The following is a 20,738-nucleotide window of genomic DNA, read 5'->3' on the forward strand; positions in this document are numbered from 1 at the left end:
TATCCATCAGCTGCTCTAGTGAATTTTGTGGAAGCTCAGTGAACACCTGCTCTGCAGGGTGCATGTGAAAGGGGTGAGGATGAGTAAGCTGCAGATAAAGAAGACAGGACCCAGGGGGTCTGTCGAAGCTCTATCCCCTGCCTTCAGCACTGAGGGATCAAATCCAACTCTTAGGGAATGGTGGCCACCTGCTGGGCCAGCTCCAGGCTCTGCGGATCTGAGAGAGAGTGACGCAGAGCCAGGCCTTGCCCTCGGGGAACTCTCCAGCGTACACCTCCCTCTACCCTCCCAGCGCCCTGCAAAGCAGGCGTCAATGTCATTGTTAATGCACAGAGGAGGAACCTGACTGTTAGACAGGTTCATGGGTTTTCCAGGGTTGCACGGCTTCTGGGAGACAGATGTGACCCTGAGGACAGAGCACAGAGCAGTGTAATGCCAGGTTGGAATGAGCTGTGATCTGTGCCATGTAAAGGCCTAGGCCAAGGTGGGAGTGACTGATGACCAGGTCAGCCAGGTCACTGAAAACACTCTTGGGTCCTCCCCTGCTGGCTCCCAGGAGTCCGGAACTGCCAGGAGGGTGGTGGCAGGTCCCCCATCCTCAGCTGGGTGGGCCCGGATAGAACAGCAAGGCGAGGGCACATGTCCCCGGCCATTCCCTCCAGGCGCAGCTGTGACCTGCTCATTCCAATCTTGTGGGAATATTTCCACACACAATTGCAAGTAGCAGTGGACGTGGCAGGAGGCGTTTGGACATGGGATAGGCAGTATTTTGGAGGCAGAGCCTCCAGGACTCGCCGATGGGTTAGCTGCGGGGCTTGAGCAGGGAAGGAGAATCGAGGATGATTTGTTCAAATCGGTCCATTCACTTCCGGTGTGCCACGCCTGTGCTGGGCACGGGGAAAGACAGACGAGCACAGGAGTCCCGGCCGGGGGGAGGTGTGGGAGGAAGCCCAGAGTGTCTACTGGGAGCTGAGGGCTTGTGTCCACCTCAGCGCCATCCAGGTTCTCTGTATGGACAAGTATAAGCTGAGCTGCCTGGAGGAGGAGCAGCTGCTGTTGGTGGTGACCAGCACGTTCCGGAATGGAGACTGCTCTGGCAACGGAGAGGTGGGTGGCCTGAGGTCTGGATAGTCTAGAGGGTTTTAGGGCCCAGGAGGACCCAGGAAAGGGTCTGGGGGATGCAGGACGTCCTACGGACGGCATTTGGGAGTCAGTGCTCAGGTCACTCCGGGTCACTCAGGTCATTTGCCGGCCTCTGTCATAATTATTGCCATATGAGAGTGCCACCTCTCCTATGACATATTTTATGTATTTCTGTGAATGGCCTACTTGTTCGTATTTACAAATTCATGTTTAAAGGAAACTTCTATCACTCTCACAAATGGAAAGCCAGCAAAATATAAATTCAATGAACACAAAATGGAGTCAATGAATTTTAGCTAGATACTATTCCCTGACCAAGGCCTGCTGGAGGTGGTACAACCAGGGTTTGAATTGAGATGTGCCAAGCTTTTGAGTTTCTTCTCTTTCCCCCACGCCAGGGCTCCTGAGTACTGCATTACTGACATCAGGGGCCAGACAGTTCTTTGTGACGGGGGCTGTCCTGCACCTGGCAGGATGTTTAGCAGCTTCTCTGGCCTCCACCCACTGGAAGCCAGGGGAATGCAGAAGGGGCTCCTCCTTCTCCCATTTAGTCCTCAGGACAATATAGGACATAAATGTTGTGTCTTTTATTTTATAAATGAACAAAATGAGACTCAGAAACGTTTAAGTGGGTTACCTAAGAACACACCGACAGCAAGAGGTAGAACTAGAAAGTGAACACAGGTGTCCACATGGGACAACAACAAAGTTCAGGTTCCAGCTTCCTTTGAGTCTCTCATTCCAACAATTACCATTGTCTGGATACGAGCTGAAGTACAGGAAACCGGGGGCTGAACTCTCCTCCCATCAGGCCTAGGAGCCCAGACCAGAGCCCCAGCCCATGGTCTCCCAGTCATCAGGCCACTGGAGTGAGCTGGCATCCACACTAGCCTGGTTTCCCAAAGCTACAGGGATGCCAGTCTCACTGCGGATGAACAAAATGAAGGGCATTTGCTTCTCCTGCAGGCTGTCGGGATTGAACACAGATTCCTTTTCTTGCTCTCTTCTCCCGCAGCACAAAACAGAGTGGTCCACCCCCTCCCGGTGTCCCAAGGCTTTGTTGCGAGTTCTCTTTAATTTCTCCCAGTCTCCCAGTGCACCCCACCCTCATCTCCGTGGCAACCTTTCTGCTCTATCCTCTCAACAGCTGGATCACAAGAACTCTTGGAAAGCCCCTTAACAAGCTACATCCCAAATTGTCATTCCCCCGTGTCCTCAGCCAGTGCCCAGGTCCAACTTGCTCTCCTGGGGTGACTTACTTTCCTGCCCAATATGGTTTCATCATCTGTAAATTGGGGATAATGAAAGTCTTGATCCTGATATTTGACTCTCAAAGCAGAAGTAGCAAGCTCAGCCAAGTCACTTCAACAAGAGGAGACGTTCCTTCTGAACCGAAAGGGCACTGGTCACTAGGGCCACTCCTGTTTCCCTCAGGCCTCTCCAGCACACCCTTGGCTCAGCCAAAGAAGAGACTCGGGCTGTGCTTCTGTGCTGTCAGGATAACATAGGTACCTAGTCCTCGACCCTGCGACTTTAACAGCTTCCTCCTGTGGCTCAGTTCTACAGCTTCAGTGACACAAGGTGGCTTTTGCTCAAAATAACCTTTGATAGGTTAAGTTACTCCTCTGCCACTCTAAGTCTGCATAGAACAGTTCTAAGTAAGAGATGTTTATTCCTCTGATCCCCAGGAAGGGAAGAAAAGGCAATGACATTAACTGTGTGTTGGACTTCAGCCTCTGGAAAACCCTGGTATTGGCTGCTGCCAGTGCAACCTGGGATAGCTTCACAAACATCAAGCGATGCCAGGAGGCCCTGCTTCATTCAGGGAGCAGGGAGTCGGGACAGGCATGCATATCCGTTCTTATTCAGCAGAGACACTTCCTCTTTATCTATTTCTGGGTGAGAACCAGCACCATTTCCCTGGTGACAGGGGCCCCAGCTAGGAACCATACAGGGTAGGATGCTACCCTACCCTAGACATCCAGCAGGGAAAATGCCATTTTGCAGATGCAGGAGTGGTTAGAGTTTGAAATGTTCACACGGGACTACAACACCACGTGGGTTCTCAACTGTTTATGAGTTTCTGCGCTCAGGCACATAAGGCCCCAGCAGAAGCAACCTGAGGGTGGACCTGAAATGGCATGGCTATGTGTGTCTGCTGGGGAATCATAGAGAAGGTTTCTGTTCAATATGAACCTTAGGGCCAATTTAGCCTGGCCCCAATCCCAGCACCACCACTCACCAGCCTTGACTGTCTGCAAATCACTTTGTTCTCCGAGTTCCAGCTCCCTTGTTTCTCTAATGGGAATTGGATATCTCACTATAACCCTGCTTTTGTGCAACTGGCACACATGAGTCGCTTGCTAAGTGTGAAAATCCCTGTTTCCTTCTGTTTCCCTGCTGATCAACAGATGTGGCCAAAAGCTGACTTTAGCCAAAAGTTAAATTTTGCAAAAATTTAATATAAATTTATATTAAATATAGAAATAGGAACAAAAGGGCTAAATCTGCCTGTGTTACAGGATCTTAGCTGATGCGAAGAGCTCAAAGACCTGGGTCAATTACATAGTCTCTTTCTCTGCCAAGCCGATTAAACAGTCCCTAAAATAAAGGCTATGGGTCTTGGGTTCTCCCAGAACTTTGAGAAATAAAGAGGGGGCCTCTGTGCTGGGTTGTGTGAATTACACCTCTCACCTGACAGTGGCTTGTGGTGTCCCTGGAGTCTAAAAGCTACATGATGCTCCCTGGGAAGTGGCTGCTTTCTGACTGGTATGCTTGGATCTGTGCCATGGACACTCACTGGTGGCCCAGAAATCTGTACTTATTTGAGGCTGATCCAACTTTAAAAACTAATGTGTCCGCTGTACCACTGTTCTCCTCTTCACTGAGCTTTCCTTTCTCAGTTTCATGCTGAAACCCCAAGAATCACAAATATTACCTTTCTACAAAATGCACCATGATGTCACCCCAAAGTCTTCCGGCCTCACCAGCCTATAGGAAGGAATGAAATTACATCTGAAATACAGCATGAACTGCCACTCCCTGAATGTAATATGACTGTAGTATTCCACAACTATAACACCGCCATTCTTTCAGAAAAAATTCATAGTTGTTCCATGGCGGGCAAATCTATGCAAACCTACCCCCAAAATACAATGAATCTGAGCGGCGGAAGAAAGCGGCTGACAAATCCTACCTCTTAGAAAGTGGCTGGGCGTGGGGGCTCATGCCTGTAATCCCAGCACTTTGGGAGGCCGAGGTGGGCAGATCACCTGAGCTTGGGAGTTCGAGACCAGCCTGACCGACATGGAGAAATCCCGTCTCTACTAAAAATACAAAAAATTAGCACATGCTTGTGGTCCCAGCTACTCGGGAGGCTAAGGCAGGAGAATCGTTTGAACCCGGGAAGCGGAGGTTGCAGTGAGCCGAGATCGCACCATTGCACTCCAGCTTGGGCAACAAGAGAAAAACTCCGTCTGAAAAAAACAAAACAAAACAAAACAAAACAAAATAAACAAACGACAAAAACATAAAGTAATATTTAATAGGAACTTACAAACAGAAGCCATGTCAGTGTCTGGTGGTGGAGAGATGAGATCGTGGATCCCCGCACCATTACCCTGCAGACCCAGGGCTGGTATCCCACAGGTAGAGAGTATACATGATTCAGAAGTGATGTGTAGGACAATTAAAGTATGACAACAGCAAAGCTGTTTTGACCTAAGGGCAGGATTTACAGTAAGTATGTGATCTTACACACGGAATACTAGACAAACTGGAAATCTTAATGGTCTTCCCAGAGCAGAGGTTAATCTGAAGTCAACATGGCAGATTAGCATCCAACGTGGAGTTGCTTTGGCCTCCACACAGCGACTTCAAGAAATTAAGAATCCCCAAAAGTAGCCACTGTCTTTAGGAGTACAGTGGAGGGCGGCGGCAGTGGTGGTCGTGGTGGTGTTGGTAGAAGAAAGAGGTTAGACTGACTTGTCAAAGTGATGCAACTAATGAGAATTTACAATGTCTTAATCAGCTGCTGCAACAAAAGTCAATTGTCCCAGAGCTCAGTGACTTGAAATAACAATCGTTCCCATGAATCTGTCAGTCAGCTAGGGGATCAGAAGGGGGTCAGCTGATCTGTCAGTCAGCTAGGGGGTCAGAAATCCAAGTCTTACTGGTTTAACTGGTTATTCTTTACTGGTTATGCCTCCCTGTGTGAAATCCAAAACCGGTGTATGTGAACAGCAAGCAGCTTTTCTCCAAGTGGTGATTCCGGGACCAGGCTCCTTCCATCTTGTAGTCTTCACCAGCTTCAACACGTGGCTTCCAAGACAGCTTGCTTATGTGCTTCATGCCAGCAATAGGAAGGAGAGAGTGGAAGGCTGTGCATGGGCAGCAGGGGAGTTCGGGGGCTCACCCTGGAAGTGGGGTGCATCACTTCTGCTTATATTCCATTAGCTAGAACTCAATTGCATGGCCGTAGCAAACCAACGGCAAAGAAAGCTAGGAAATGTAAGCTACTGTGTCCTCAGAAAGAAGAAATGAGTCTGCTAAACAGCCAGCCAGCCTCTGCCACTCATATAGAGGCTTGCCTCCCCAGCTGCGGCTAAAGTGAAAAAGACTGACCAGTTGTTTATCAAACTTAGCGGTCAAGCATTCCATGGAGTCATCCTCGTAACGAGAATGTTCTTCTGAACATTCAGAGCCTGCGGAGCAGCACAGCTGGTATTTGGAGCAGCTTTTGCAAAAGGAGAAATAAAAACTTAGATATAAAAGATGGATCCACGTTTCTGAGAACCTATAATACAAGAAGACTTAAGTATTTTTCAAGTTGGAAGGAGGAGGTAAAATGTGATTATAATCAAATACGGGATTCTCCTACATCTGAACAGCCAGGAGGCTTCTTACCCTAGGAAGTCTCTACTTGTTAACGTTTCAGATACTGTGATTGAATGAGGAATTCTAGATAGTTCTGTGAAGATTGGGAGAAGAAGAAAACAGGATGCCAGTCCTTGTTCCTAGGCCAAGACCTGAGCCCTGTACAATTTTTTTTTTTTTTTTTTTTTTTTTTTTTTTATGGAGTCTCACTCTGTCGCCCAGGCTGGAGTGCAATGGCAGGATCTAGGGTCACTGAAAGCGCCGCCTCCCAGGTTCACGCCATTCTCCTGCCTCAGCCTCCCGAGTAGCTAAGACTACAGGCGCCTACGACAACGCCCGGTTAATTTTTTGTATTTTTTAATAGAGATGGGGTTTCACTGTGTTAGCCACAATGGTCTCGATCTCCTGACCTTGTGATCCACCCGCCTCGGGCTCCCAAAGTGCTACGATTACAGGCATGAGCCACCGCGTCCAGCCGAGCCCTGTAATATTAATATTTACATCTAAAATCAGGTAAACGGCAGTGTGTAAGGAAAAGTAATAAATAGTGTCATGTGAAGGAGAGAAGTTGGGATTTGAAATCGAAAGAGTTGGGGAACTAAGTTGTGTAAACCTGGGCAAACTATTGTCTCTTCATGTGTGAAATGAAGACAACTTCTGATAATGTTTTTGATCTTTAAAGGGGGTGAAGATAGGAGATGTGGGGGAGGGGGATAAAATCTGGCACAGAGACGTATCCAGTATATGCCAGTTGCTTTCTCCCTGTCCCGTTTCTCTGTTATTCAAGGTGGCCACCATCTTTAGTTGTCTTTATTATTAGGCGGAAGAAGCTGTTTCCCTTGGCTTAGAAAGCTTGTTTGAAAATACTTAATGCTAAACACAGGTCTATAGAATCCAGAAAGGTCAGCTTCCTACTGGGACTTAAGCTTCCAAATACCTGTGTCATGAGCCAGGACGCACATGCTGGGAGGGAAGATGTAAATCTCAGCCCATCTCTGCCCATCTGTGTTGTCATCAGAGGAAACTTCCCCTAGCAACATGATGCTGGGGTTAAATAACGTGTCCTCGGTCACGCAGCTGCTAAGTTGGAGTCAGGATCTGAGTCCAGGTGATCTGGTCCTGAGCTCAGATTCTTTTTTTTTTTTTTTTTTTGAGACGGAGTCTCGCTCTGTCGCCCAAGCTCGAGTGCAGTGGCGCGATCCTGGCTCACTGCAAGCTCCGCCTCCTGGCACGCCATTCTCCTGCCTCAGCCTCCCGAGTAGCTGGAACTACAGGCGCCCGCCACCGCGCCCGGCTCATTTTTTGTATTTTTTTAGTAGGAGTTTCAGGTCTCGATCTCCTGAGTCCAGGCCCGCCTCGGCCTCCCATGCTGGTCAGGCTGAGCTGAGCTCAGATTCTTAGGCTGACTCGCTACACTCTCTAGGTCTGGTACAAGCTGAAGAGGTGTAGGTGGAAGGACGCATGCTTATTGTGGGGTCCAGCTGTCTCCTGCAGGCCCTTCCCAGCAACCCAGGCCTTGGTCTCATGCTCTAGTTTCGGAGCATGGGGAGCAGCGGAGCTGATATTTGGAAGAGCTGAGTACTCACAAGCCATCGCTGATAATGACCCTCTTGTGTTGTAAAGGCTTTCACTGGCAGCAGGAGCCCTTTGGGTGGCGACTGTCCTCTGTAGACAATCGTGATGCTCTTTGTCACCTTGTGAGGAAATTATTTAAGAGAGTGATTTTATTGCCCCTCCCCTGGCTAATGACTCTTGAGGCAGAATTGGTCACATACGAAGCTTCCTGATCTCCATACGGGAATCATGAGCCCACATAGAGCTATGGAAGTGACAGTAATACTAGCTTCGGCCTTGGAGTCTCTTCATGGTTCAGTTTACAATATCCAGCAGAATAAAATAGGGACAGGTTCTGAGTTTTCTTTATCTTGAAATATTTCCTTAATGAAATGATACAGTTTGCATGAGCTGTCTGTAGGTGCCCCGCTCTAGGGAATAGAAAGACACGCATCCCCTTTCACAGAAATCCACAAGAATAGTAGCTGCCAGTGTTGAGGGCTCTGTGCCAGGGGTATGTATGTGTACATAGATTGTAATTTGGTCTGTCCAACATTGAAGTAGGAATTATAATCCCCACTTTACAGAAAAGAGAAGTGAGGCTCAGAAAGGGAAGTTAATTTTCCCAAGGTCACACAGCGCAAGTAGTGGAGCCAGATGCAAACCAGACCTGTCACACTCCGGGGTCCTCACTCTCAGCCACTGTGCTATACTTGGATCAGGCTTCTTTTCACAAGCTCGAAACGGCTTTAGCAAACAGCCAGCAATAAGGGCCACATGCTGTTCCTCAACTCACTGAAATCCAAAGTAACAGTTTTGGGTGGATGGCACCTATTTTTAATCTGATTGAGCACTCAGAAGCCTCTAGAGTGAGTTGCTTTGCTCAAAGCAGTTATTCTATGCTAATGAAATCGTGATGATGAGTGCCACACTCGAGACAGCAGAATTCTTTGACCTCAAAACGGTCATTTATCTGTACCCAGAGATGAGTCCAAATTATTTTCTCAGAATTTGGATGTAGCCTGACAGTCATGTGGACTAGTTTAGACCACTGTCTTTGGAGTTTGATTGTGGTTCTGCATTTAACTATTACTTCAGGCTACTAAAACTCTCCGTGGCTTAGTCTCCTCAACTGTAACATGGCAATAATAATGTCCATCTGTACTGGAAGCCATGTGAGTGTCTTCCTAATTACAACGGCTCTCTGAATTCTCCTCATCCTCCCAAAACACACATTACTGAGGACAATAAGTGCCCATGATTGAGCGCTGAGGACGAAAGATCAGTAAGACCCCATGCTAGCCATCAAGATACAGGAGAGAAATGTAAAATCATCACAATAATTAATTACAATAGAGTCTGATAAGTCCTATGACAAGATAAGTACCAAGAGAATGTTACTCTCCTGGGGTGGAGGTTGAGGAAAGTTTTGGAGGTGACATTTAGGCTGGGTCTTGTTAGATAAGAAGGATTTGCAGAAAAGGTCAGTTGTTTGCCCAAAGGACCTCTAACTAGTAGCGTTTCAGGAACTGTGATACATGAAGTAGGACAGAGGGGGTCTCTCCCTGTAGACCCAGAATTAGGAACCAGAAGTGAAACATCAAGTACTCTACTTTCTAAAGTGAAGTCAACTTTATCTCAGAGATGGCAATAGCCATCTCTGTCCTTCCTGCTGAGAGGGCGGGCCACCAAAGCTTATGTGAAAGCAGCTGTGGAAACAGTCCCAGTCCATAGGCTTGGCTCCCTGGCCTTAGTTTACCCAGTGATAATGACACCGCCAGTATATCCCCCTCAATCCAGTGGCCATAGTCAGAAAGTGGGTTCAGCTGTGCGCAGTGGCTCACACCTGTAATCCCAGCAGTTTAAGAGGCCAAGGCGGGTGGATCACCTGAGGTCAGGAGCTCGAGAACAGCTTGGCCAACATGGTGAAACTCTGTCTCTACTAAAATTGCAAAACAAATTAGTCGGGCATGGTGGCACACGCCTGTAATCTCAGTCACTCGGGAGGCTGAGGCACAGGATTACAGCCACTGACATGCCCGGCTAAGTTTTGTATTTTCAGTAGAGATGGGGTTTCGCCATGTTGGCCAGGCTGGTCTTGAACTCCTGACCTCAAGTGATCCACGCACCTCGGCCTCCCAAAGTGCTGGGATTATAGGCCTGGGCCACTGCATCCGGCCATCTCTGCATATTTAAAAAGTAATTAATATCCTTAATATCTTTTAAAAATACAATGGTACAAAAATAAGGGAAAACGTTTAAAGATGATTTTGTTCTTTACAATTCTCTTGCTCTTTTTTGATTAGTTTAGGAATTAAATTTTTGGGGAGAGCTCCAAAATGATGAAATTGGAAAATAAGCTCTATTAGGTGCACTATTAAGTAGAAAGAGCCTCTCAAGTTTTCTCCTAGGCTATTTGAAGTTATTTTATTTGGGAATTTTTTCTTCCTAATTCTACCTCATAAGACAAAGTACTAGGAGATACAAAGGATAGTGATGTAATGGCACTGTTTCCCTAGCACTGAATTATTTTCATTTGAAAGAAGTTGGTCACTTTTCAGAAAAGTAATGATAAAGTTATTTTTACCTTTGGTTAATTTGATTTCTTAAATAGCACTTTCCTTGACAGAAATTTACAGTGTAAAGACAATACGTAACTGGTTCAGTCAGATGAAAATCCAATAATTAGCTTATGTTGAAACTAGATGTTGATTTACTACAGGATTATACACGTGGATTCCATAAAACCAAAGCAAACTTTATGGCAATACGGGAAAGGCAGAATCTCATGGGATCAGTATGAAAAGATATTGAGTAAGTTGCCTTTTATATTATTTTGTAGAATATTTATTCAGATTTGGCTTTAGGATATGTTCACGGTTAATTGCAAATTGAGTGGCAGAACCGTGGTGGAGATTTCACAGTTTCCAATTCCCATTTCACTGTCTTTGAACATCGCTGCTACAGCGTCATCCTAATCTACTTTTCCGTTTTTATCTCATGCTTCCTCTTATTTTACCATTGGCTGCTGCCAACCTTGACTTTCCTGTCTTAATTCAAAGTGCAGCTTAGATGGTATCTTCACGGTATTTTGATCTCTTACCACCCACCCTAAGAATTACAACATTATTTTTATGATCCTCTGCAGATGTGCTAAAGAAAATAAAATTTTTAAAATTATAGCATTATCAGTTACTGAAGTTCTCCATGTTTGTCTTCCTGTTTATCCACTATCTCTGCCCCCTCCCTTGTCCCAACAATTGTATATTACATTTGTATGTATTACAACAATAATACATAGAAACTCATAGCCTTAATGTTACATTATTTAAGGACTCCCAATGTTTTTATGCTGATCTCAATCTATCATTTTAAATATTTTTTAAGGTGAAGTCATTTCGCCTCTCCTTTAATGATCTATTCTAGCATTTGATACACAATTTGGGAAATTTTTTCACAACTGAACACGACTGACAATGTTAAGTCCCGTGGGCATCTCATTGAAGCTGAAGACTTTCCAATCTGGAGCCATCGAATGATACCTGTCATCGTGTCACTGGTGATAGATTATGTGATAAGTTTCATAAACTGTGATATACACGATTATCAACTATACATTATGTGTACTCTCAGAAACACTTTCCTAGAGATCCTTTATTTTGTTGTGACAGTTTCAACAGTAAGACAGTTGTCAGGCCGGGCGCGGTGGCTCAAGCCTGTAATCCCAGCACTTTGGGAGGCCGAGACGGGCGGATCACGAGGTCAGGAGATCGAGACCATCCTGGCTAACACGGTGAAACCCCGTCTCTACTAAAAAATACAAAAAACTAGCCGGGCGAGGTGGCGGGCGCCTGTAGTCCCAGCTACTCGGGAGGCTGAGGTAGGAGAATGGCGTAAACAGTTTCAACAGTAAGACAGTTGTCTCAAAAAAAAAAAAAAAAAAAAAAAGACAGTTGTCAGATTTCTAGTCCTTCAGGACATGTAAGCCTTTTGTTTAATTTCCGTTCAGTGTATTTACATACACATTTTGAGGAATACACTGGAACCTGTGTATGGGATGCCTTTAATGTACAGACACCGAGCACCCCTCACACACAATGTGTGGGAATCACTAGAATGCAACCCATTGTAATCACTTGGTTTTTGAAAAATGGGCAGAAAAGATATATTCATCCATTCCTTCAACTAGCTCCTGAGGACCAACTCTGAGTTAGTCACAGTAGCAGGTAGAAATGTAAAGACCAACGTGGCCCTGCAGGAGTTTATAATCCAGGTGCTGGAGGAAAGTAAGGCAGGTACTCAAGTTAGTATAATCCAAGGCAGAATATGATTAGTGAGATGTGATATAGTAATGATACCTGACATTGTGTGTGTGTGTGTGTGTGTGTGTGTGTGTGTGGCATGGATGTATATAGTAACTTACACAGTATTTTTTCATGTATTTTTTTTTTTTGGCTCCATAATGATCTTTCGGTTAAGATAGAAATAATCAGTCTCATTTTACAAATGTAGACATTGACACACTTGTCTAAGGTGAAGCCCCTATGAAAGGATGGAGTATAGATTTAAATCCAAGTCATCAGTCTCCCGAGTCCAGTGTGTTCTTGGTTATATCATTCTGCCTTCCTCGGTGGTGTTTTCTCCTGTGCTTTTCACGGTAGCCCTGCGTCTCAGCCAGTATTTCCATTTTAACAGCATGACTCTCTTTGGTCTTACTGTAGTATTTGTACAGTTAACTTGAATTTTAAAAATTTGGAGCCAGGCATGGTGGTTCACACCTGTAATCCTAGTACTCTGGGAGGCTGAGGCGAGCGGATTGCTTGATCTCAGGAGTTTGAGACCAGACTGGGGAACATGACAAAACCCCATCTCTACCCAAAATACAAAAATTAGCTGGGCATGGTGGCGTGCTCCTGTACTCCCAGCTACTTGCGGGCCTGAGGCAGGAGGACCACTTGAACCTGGGAGGTTGAGAAGGCTGCAGTGAGCTGAGACTGTGCCACTGCACTCCAGCCTAAGTGACAAAGAGACCCTGTCTCAAAAAAAAAAAAAAAAAAAACAAAAAAAAAAACTGTTGGTTTCCTAAGGTTTCCGTTGGTGGACCGCATGTATTACTGTTATGGAAAACATTCCATTTCAACGGCTTTCCCTCCCCATGTGCTACATACTAAATCAGTGCTACGGTTTACTTCCGCTTGGAGAAAATGAAGATAGCAGAGAAGGAAAGGAAAGTAAAAGTAAGATATTTTGTTTGTTTGTTTGTTTCTGAATGTTGAGTTATTTTTGTGAAAAACATAGCAAACTGTTAGGCCTAAAATAGAGAGGCATTAGTATTTATCTGTTTATACTAGATATCATTTTTGGGGGTGAAAGGGAAAGGATTATGCACTTTTGTTGTTCATTCAAAACTATGAAGATGCTCAATGTATCTACTTTCTTTTTTTTTTTTTTTTGAGACGGAGTGTCGCTCTGTCACGCAGGCTGGAGTGCAATGGCACAATCTTGGCTCACTGCAAGCTCCGCCTCCCGGGTTAACCTCATTCTCCTGCCTCAGCCTCCCGAGTAGCTGGACTACAGGCGCCTGCCACCATGCCTGACTCATTTTTTGTATTTTTAGTAGAGACGGGGTTTCACTGTGTTAGCCAGGATGGTCTTGATCTCCTGACCTTGTGATCCGCCTGCCTCAGCCTCCTAAAGTGCTGGGATTACAGGCTTGAGCCACTGCGCCCGGCCAATGTATCTACTTTCAAGATCACTAGGGTCACTCAGTTCCTCTGATTTTGTATCCTCTGCCAAAAATGTTTATAAATTTTCTCTTTTGTCCCAGGTCATATAAAAGTGGGTCTGGAGTAAACAACAGAAGAACTGAGCTATTTCTGAAAGAACATGACCACCTTCAAAAGTAGGTATTATTGAATGTATGTGCATGATGTGGTTTTCCATGTTTATTAATTCGTTTACTTACGTAACTGATATTTTATGATGTTTATTATAGTAAGTGCTTTATCCATGCTAATTCATTCTATTCTCCTAATGACTCTTTTCCATAGAAAAGGAATTGCAACTGTTCCCACCATAATGAGAAAAGATCCTGTGCTAATCAGTTAATTGTTACCTTAACATGTTTTTTATTGCCTTAATGTGTTCTTTTCCTTAGCAGGTCTTGCTCTAAAGCTTTTGTCCAATACCACAGGTTATTAGTAAAAAAATCATGCTGATAATGACTTATGTTTGAATGGCCTGTTACCACTTATATATGAAGAAGCCATATAAAGAGACATTAGGTCATATATCAAATTCTAAAAAGGTTTTATTTTTCAAGATTTCAGAAGAAAGTACTTAAATACTTGGATGAAGTAGATATAGTTTTGAAAATAAGCCACCATAGTCTGTTTCTTTATTTATCTACTTTTCTCGGAAATGTACAGATTTCTTTGCTCTTGACTTTGTGTTTTGTTGTAGCAACTAAGGATCAGAAAATGACTTATCTCTGTGGACTTAGCCTATAAGCACTTGAGCAGCTTGTATCCGTGAGAGTTAAGTGTCAGGAATTATGTTGATATTTGCTACTGAATGTCATAAATTAGTCATGTCTTATGGGCTTAACATACTGTCCAATTTACTTTTCTTTAAAAGTTACCACTTTAAATATAAGCCCAGACTGGAGTGCAGTGGTGCGATGTAGGCTCACTGCAACCTCCTCCTCCCAGGTTCAAGCAATTCTCCTGCCTCAGCCTCCCGAGTAGCTGGGACTACAGGCGCCTGCCACCATACCCAGCTAATTTTTGTATTTTTGGTAGAGATGGGGTTTTACCATATTGTCAAGGCTGGTCTTAAACTGCTGACCTTGTGATCCACCCACCTCAGCATCCCAAAGTGATGGGATTACAGGCGTGAGCCACCAGCCCAGCCTCCAAATACTTTTTGTAGTCAATTTTTTTGAAATTAAAAATACTTGCTAGGTAGTAAGAGAACATTAAAATTATTAGTAAAATATGTTTACAAAGTAATGTGAAAAACTAGTTTTTCAGTGTTACTGTATTTCATTTGCTAAGTGCTTTGAGGAAGAAGTGGGAAGATTTTTTTGAAATAACTTGTTTGAAATAACAAAAGCTCTAAATGTGCTTTTGTCGTAGTGCTCACTTTAAAAAGCATAGATAGTTCAACAACACAAAAAGAAAAATTTAAATCACACATTACTACAAATTCTCTAACGTCTTTTACTCTTCAGTAGATTGCAAGCCTTTTCCCAGGTAATCTGATTTTTGTTGTTGTGGTTGTTTTTAAACATATGGTGTGGCCGGGCGCGGTGGCTCATGCCTGTAATCCCAGCACTTTGGGAGGCCAAGATGGGAAGATCATGAGGTCAAGAAATCCAGACCGGCTGGGCGCGGTGGCTCACGCCTGTAATCCCAGCACTTTGGGAGGCCGAGACGGGCGGATCACGAGGTCAGGAGATCGAGACTATCCTGGCTAACACGGTGAAACCCCGTCTCTACTAAAAAATACAAAAAACTAGCCTGCCGAGGTGGCGGGTGCCTGTAGTCCCAGCTACTCGGGAGGCTGAGGCAGGAGAATGGCATAAGCCCCGGAGGCGGAGCTTGCAGTGAGCTGAGATCTGGCCACTGCACCCCAGGCTGGGAGACAGAGCGAGACTCCCTCTGAAAAAAGAAAAAAAAAAAGGGATCGAGACCATCCTGATCAACGTGGTGAAACTCCGTCTCTACTAAAAATATAAAAAATTAGCTAGGCATGTTTGTGCACACCTGTAGCAACCCAGCTACTCTAGACGCTGAGGCAGGAGAATCGCTTGAACCCAGGAGGCGGAGGTTGCAGTGAGCTGAGATGGCACCACCTCACTCCAGCCTGGCGAGAGAGAGAGACTCCATCTCTAAAAACATAAATAAATGTGTGTATATATATGTATACACATATATATGGTGCATATATTGCATAATACAGAGAAACCATAAATTATGTAACCACTTCCCTAATGCTGGCCTTTTGTATTATTTTCTGTTTTCATTATTATACATAGTAAAGCCTTTGTGTGTATCCATCATTATTATAAGTTCCTTAATTAGAATTGCAGGATTAAAAAACACACTCATTTGCAGTTTTTTCTATAATATTGCCAAATTTCCAAGTTTGATATTTTGCGGTAGGATCAGACTTTTTATGGCAAGAACTATGTTTAAGCTTATGCTTCTTCATAAATCTTCTTTCATGATAATGTAAATTTTTACTTGTTCCAAAAGTACATATTTTTGCTTAGAAAAAGAGTAGATCAATTATTGTAAGTGAATGCCAGACTTTAACACACACACAAATACACACACAGAGAGAGAGAGAGAGAGAGAGAGAGACAATTAACTTTGTAATGAATTGTTTTTACCAGTTCTCCTTAATACTCTTTTTATCTGAAAATGGATGTTTGCAGGTTTTAGCAGTTTGTGTTATGGAAGACAGAAATTTCTTTTCCTACAAGGTGGATAAGGTAACTTTCATTTTTGGCTTGCTTTCCCTGAGTCTCAGTCAGAAGAAAATACTGACTTTGAATTAGTGTCAAGCTTGTAGCTATTTGTTTTTCACGGGACTGTTGATACATTTTTAGAAAGTTTTTGCTTGCTGTTTCGGTTAATTTCTCTTCCTTTCTACAATTGTTGTCTTTCAGTACTCCCTGATATTTTTCTTCTTGAAGAAGTAGCTAGTTAATTTTAAAGTTCTTCTCCTCACCCCAAGAACTTCTGCCTTTATAATTGTTTCTCTCTTCATATTTATTTTATACAAGATATGTGGCTGATTATATTGTTTCTGTCTGTACAGATGGAGAGTTAAGGAATAAAGAGGACAGACAGACCAGATTACCTCAAACACTGAAATGCTATGATTTGTCCCAAATCATAACATGCATTATCTGACCAGACATATGTGCGTTTTCTCTAGAAGCATTTTGTCATTTTGAATAAAGTAGGTCTTCTGAATTTACCTTAATGAAGTTGACAACTTTCAGAGGTTTTCAGTGGTGAAGAGAAACTTGTATAAGAAGATAACTGACACAAACAGAAAAAGCCTCGACTCTTCTGGATTCCTTTAATGCCAGTGGTCATCACCAGGTGTAGATCAGCCACCCTTTACCCGGGCTGGGACCTCCACCTTCTCATCTACAGGTGTATCACCTCAGAAATCTTCTGCATCTCACTTTCACCCAACACATTTTCTCCTTCCACGCCTCTGCAGTCTCACGAGTTTGTCTGTATTTTTCTTCTTATAACCTACCCTGCTACCCTAGCCCGCCTGGATCTCACAGGAGATTAACTGAAATCCTCCCAACATTGGGCCTTTCCTGTACCCCTGTCTTCCTGCTGTACCCTGGTAAAATACTAGCCCAATCCACAGTCTGTTGTTCTACTTCTGTATGAGAGGGCTAAAGAAAAAGCAACTAGTCATACAGATGAACCCTGTTTTAAAGTAACTACTAAATCTTTTCAAACTCATCTGAGTGCTCAGCCTTGCCTGATGCCTTTTCCTTGCCCAACCCTGTTTAGTTCTCTCATTCTCTTCAACATCTTTACCCAATCTCCTTCCTCCTCTTGATCTTCCTGTCTCTTCACCTGATACTGAGGTTCTTAGCTCCTACTTCATTGAGAATTTTAAGGTTTTGCTGTCTTCCATAAATTGACCTATGGGAGTATCCTTCTTTACCCCTTTCCTATGATTTTTAGGCGATGGAATATTTGTCCTGAGAAGGCCAATACATCCATCGGACACTTGTCTCTATCCCCATTTGCTACGTATTTGACTTCAGCCATCTGGTACGCTGGCTCTGTCTCTGGTTTACACCTGCTGTCTCTGTGTCAGCACTCACTTCCGCTTTAGCCCATTGACTTCTTCCCTCACAACACTACTGAACTTGTCAATAGGCACATCAGTGATCTCCTGCATGCCAAGTCTCACGGACATTTTTCTTTGTGTTGTTTGGCTGCTGCTCTGCCTGACTTCGTATTATAATCTCCTTTCCTGAAACCCTAGGCTACTGTAGCACAACACTTTACTGGTTCTCCACTTGTCTTCCTTACTTCTCTTTTGTTTTTTTTCCCCAGGTCCCTCCAGATGTGGCTTAGGAGTCCTTTTAAACACAGTGCTCCAGGCAGAAATTAGTTGGAGTTACTTCATAAGATGCAGTTTATTTGCCATCCACCCTTGTATATCAGCTCCATGATTTGTCCTTGACATGCCTGTCTATAAAAACACTTTCTCCTTCCCAGAGATGGCAGCTAACAAGACCTAGCAAAGAGAAATGGGAATTTTCATTCACAATTTCATAGGGAAAGCAATTGGTAAGATTATTTTACTGCTAAGGATAATAAAATGAATGAGAGAGTTGAAGAAAGAGGCACGAATTCTGAAACTGTCTAGAACCATCTAAGAGGTAAAGCTGAGGCGTTTTATCCATACTTGCAGGCTGTGATTGTTTCATAGAAGTACCCTCTGATTTATGGGCATGTCATTGATTACCACTAGAATTAGAGACTGGGCACATTAAGCACATCAGCGTAAAAATCCTTGACATTTTGGCCAGGTGCGGTGGCTCACGCCTGTAATCCCAGCACTTGGGGATGCCATGGCGGGTGGATCACGAGGTCAGGAGTTCGAGACCAGCCTGACCAACACGGTGAAACCCCATCTCTATTAAAAATACAAAAATTGGCCAGGCGCAGTGGCTCAAGCCTGTAATCCCAGCACTTTGGGAGGCCTAGACGGGCGGATCACAAGGTCAGGAGATCGAGACCATCCTGGCTAACACGGTGAAACCCTGTCTCTAAAAAATACAAAAAGCTAGCCGGGCGAGTTGGCAGGCGCCTGTAGTCCCAGCTACTCCGGAGGCTGATGCAAGAGAATGGTGTAAACCCGGGAGGCGGAGCTTGCAGTGAACTGAGATCGGGCCACTGCACTCCAGCCTGGGCGACAGAGCGAGACTCCGTCTCAAAAACAAAACAAAACAAAACAAAACAAAAAACAAAAATTAGCCAGGTGTGGTGGCACGTGCCTGCAATCCCAGCTACTTGGGAGGCTGAGGCAGGAGAATCGCTTGAACCCGGGAGGCAGAGGTTGCAGTGAGCCAAGATATCACACCATTGTACTCCAGCTTGGGCAACAGAGGGAGACTCTGTCTGGGGAAAAAAAAAAAAAAAAAAAAAAAAAAAAAAAAAGCCTTGACATTTTAAAAATACCTCTGGCAGGGTTTCAGTGTAGTCATGATATTTAAAATATTACCACGATTTATCAGTTTCTTACGTATAATTTTGTTTAGTCACATGCGTGATAAGAACATACAGACTTCTTGCTGGGGGCATTGGCTCATGCCTGTAATGCCTGTAATCCCCACTACTCAGGAGGCTGAGTCGGGAGGATTGCTTGAGGTCAGGACTTTGAGACTAGCCTGGACAATATAGCAAGACTCTGTCTCCTACAAAAAACATAATCATAAATAGATTTCTTGGTTTGTAGGGTTAACTTTTAATATTTTCCTTTCATTAATTTGCCCCCCCCCCTTTTTTTTTTTTTTTTTGAGATGGAGTCTCTCTCTGTCACCCAAGCTGGAGTGCAGTGGCATGATCTCGGCTCACTGCAACCTCTGCCTTTCGGGTTCAAGTGATTCTCCTGACTCAGCCTCCTGAGTAGCTGGGACTACAGGCATGTGTCACCACGCTGATTAATTTTTTGTATTTTTTTAGTAGAGTTGGGGGTTTCACCATCTTAGCCAGGATGGTCTCGATCTCCTGACCTGGTGATCTGCCCGCCCCGGCCTTCCTAAGTGCTGGGATCACAGGCCTGAGCCACCGCCCTCGGTCTAATTTGCCACTTTTATCTGACTAAGATACCTTAACTTTTTTCTTCGATTGGTGATATAGTGAAATGATTAGGGCAGGGTTTTGAAGCCAGAGAGATTTGGGTTCATATCCTGGTGTGGGCTGTAGATTTTGGGGGCAGTGGACTTAAATCCTCTGACTTTCCAGTTACTTTTATTTATTTTGTTTTTACTTTTTGAGATGGAGTCTCCCTCTGCCATCTGGGCTGGAGTGCAGCGGCGTGATCTCAGCTCCCTGCAAGCTCCGCCCCTCGGGTTCACGCCATTCTCCTGCCTCAGCCTCCGGAGTAGCTGGGACTACAGGCGCCTGCCACCACGCCTGGCTAATTCATTTTTGTATTTTTAGTAGAGACGGGGTTTCACCGTGTTAGCCAGGGTGATCTCGATCTCCTGACCTCGCGATCCGCCCGCCTCAGCCTCCCAACGTGCTGGGATTACAGGCCTGAGCCACCGCGCCCGGCATCCAGTGACTTTTAAGTGGGTAAAATAACCCTTACTTTGTGGAATGTTGCAAAGATTAGAGAGGATGTATGTAAAATGTTTACCTATTCCAGTGCTTGGTATGTAGTACACGAATTCTAAAATTACACTGAGCCATTTTGCCCACTGTTGCTTTAGAATAGAAAAGTATACTCATACATTAGAATTGTGCACCTGGAGCTAAGTGACTCTAGCCCTGTGGAAACCTTCAATGCCAAAATGGCATGTAGGACTAGATAGATGAATGTCACCTGACCCTGACTGTCTATTAAAACTCACTGTATTGGGCCGAGGACATCGCTTGGTGGATGAGTAAGCCTCACCCATCTGGACAGCAGCATTTATACTTCAACTTTACTTTTATCTTCATATTTGCTGCTTGTTGTTATTTATGTGGTAAGTAGCATGAATGATTCACATACACACATACCTATTCTTTGTCTTGTTGTGAAATATTACACCAAGGAGACAACACCATTGTGAAGTTAGTGATGGTAAAGTAGCCCCAGACACAGTGCTCTTCAGTGGAAACATGGGAAGTTTACAGAAGAAGCTCTGTGTCGTAGTGATAGCCGTAAACTTTGGAATATGCAAGATCTTGACGTGTATCTCTCACCTATACCAGGGATTTCTGTACAGTAGAGAATTGCATTTTGAGCTTATGAGAACTGGTAGCATTGGATTATTTCACTTTATCACTCCATTCATGGGGTATTTTCAGATTTCATGTCAAAGCTCCATTTGGCTCAGATGGCACAATTGTCTGCCATGTTGAAATAGGTGGCAATGCAAATTAATATTACCCTGAAACAAG

General features: G+C 44.3%; 3 protein-coding genes across 3 annotated transcripts in view; 1 reads left to right on the forward strand and 2 right to left on the reverse strand.

Annotated features, from left to right (window-relative positions):
* LOC126939306 (TBC1 domain family member 3G-like) overlaps window positions 1-20,738 on the reverse strand; it is a 574,604-nt gene that overhangs the window by 268,592 nt on the left and 285,274 nt on the right. The window lies entirely within an intron of this gene.
* LOC126939308 (C-C motif chemokine 3-like 1) overlaps window positions 1-20,738 on the reverse strand; it is a 332,180-nt gene that overhangs the window by 189,422 nt on the left and 122,020 nt on the right. The gene's annotated exons all lie outside the window — the stretch shown is intronic.
* Window positions 1-20,738, forward strand: part of LOC126939305 (TBC1 domain family member 3G-like) — a 259,422-nt gene that overhangs the window by 11,940 nt on the left and 226,744 nt on the right. The window lies entirely within an intron of this gene.

Source organism: Macaca thibetana, chromosome 16 (genome assembly GCF_024542745.1).
Source record: "Macaca thibetana thibetana isolate TM-01 chromosome 16, ASM2454274v1, whole genome shotgun sequence".
In the NCBI taxonomy this organism is placed as follows: Eukaryota; Metazoa; Chordata; class Mammalia; order Primates; family Cercopithecidae; genus Macaca; species Macaca thibetana.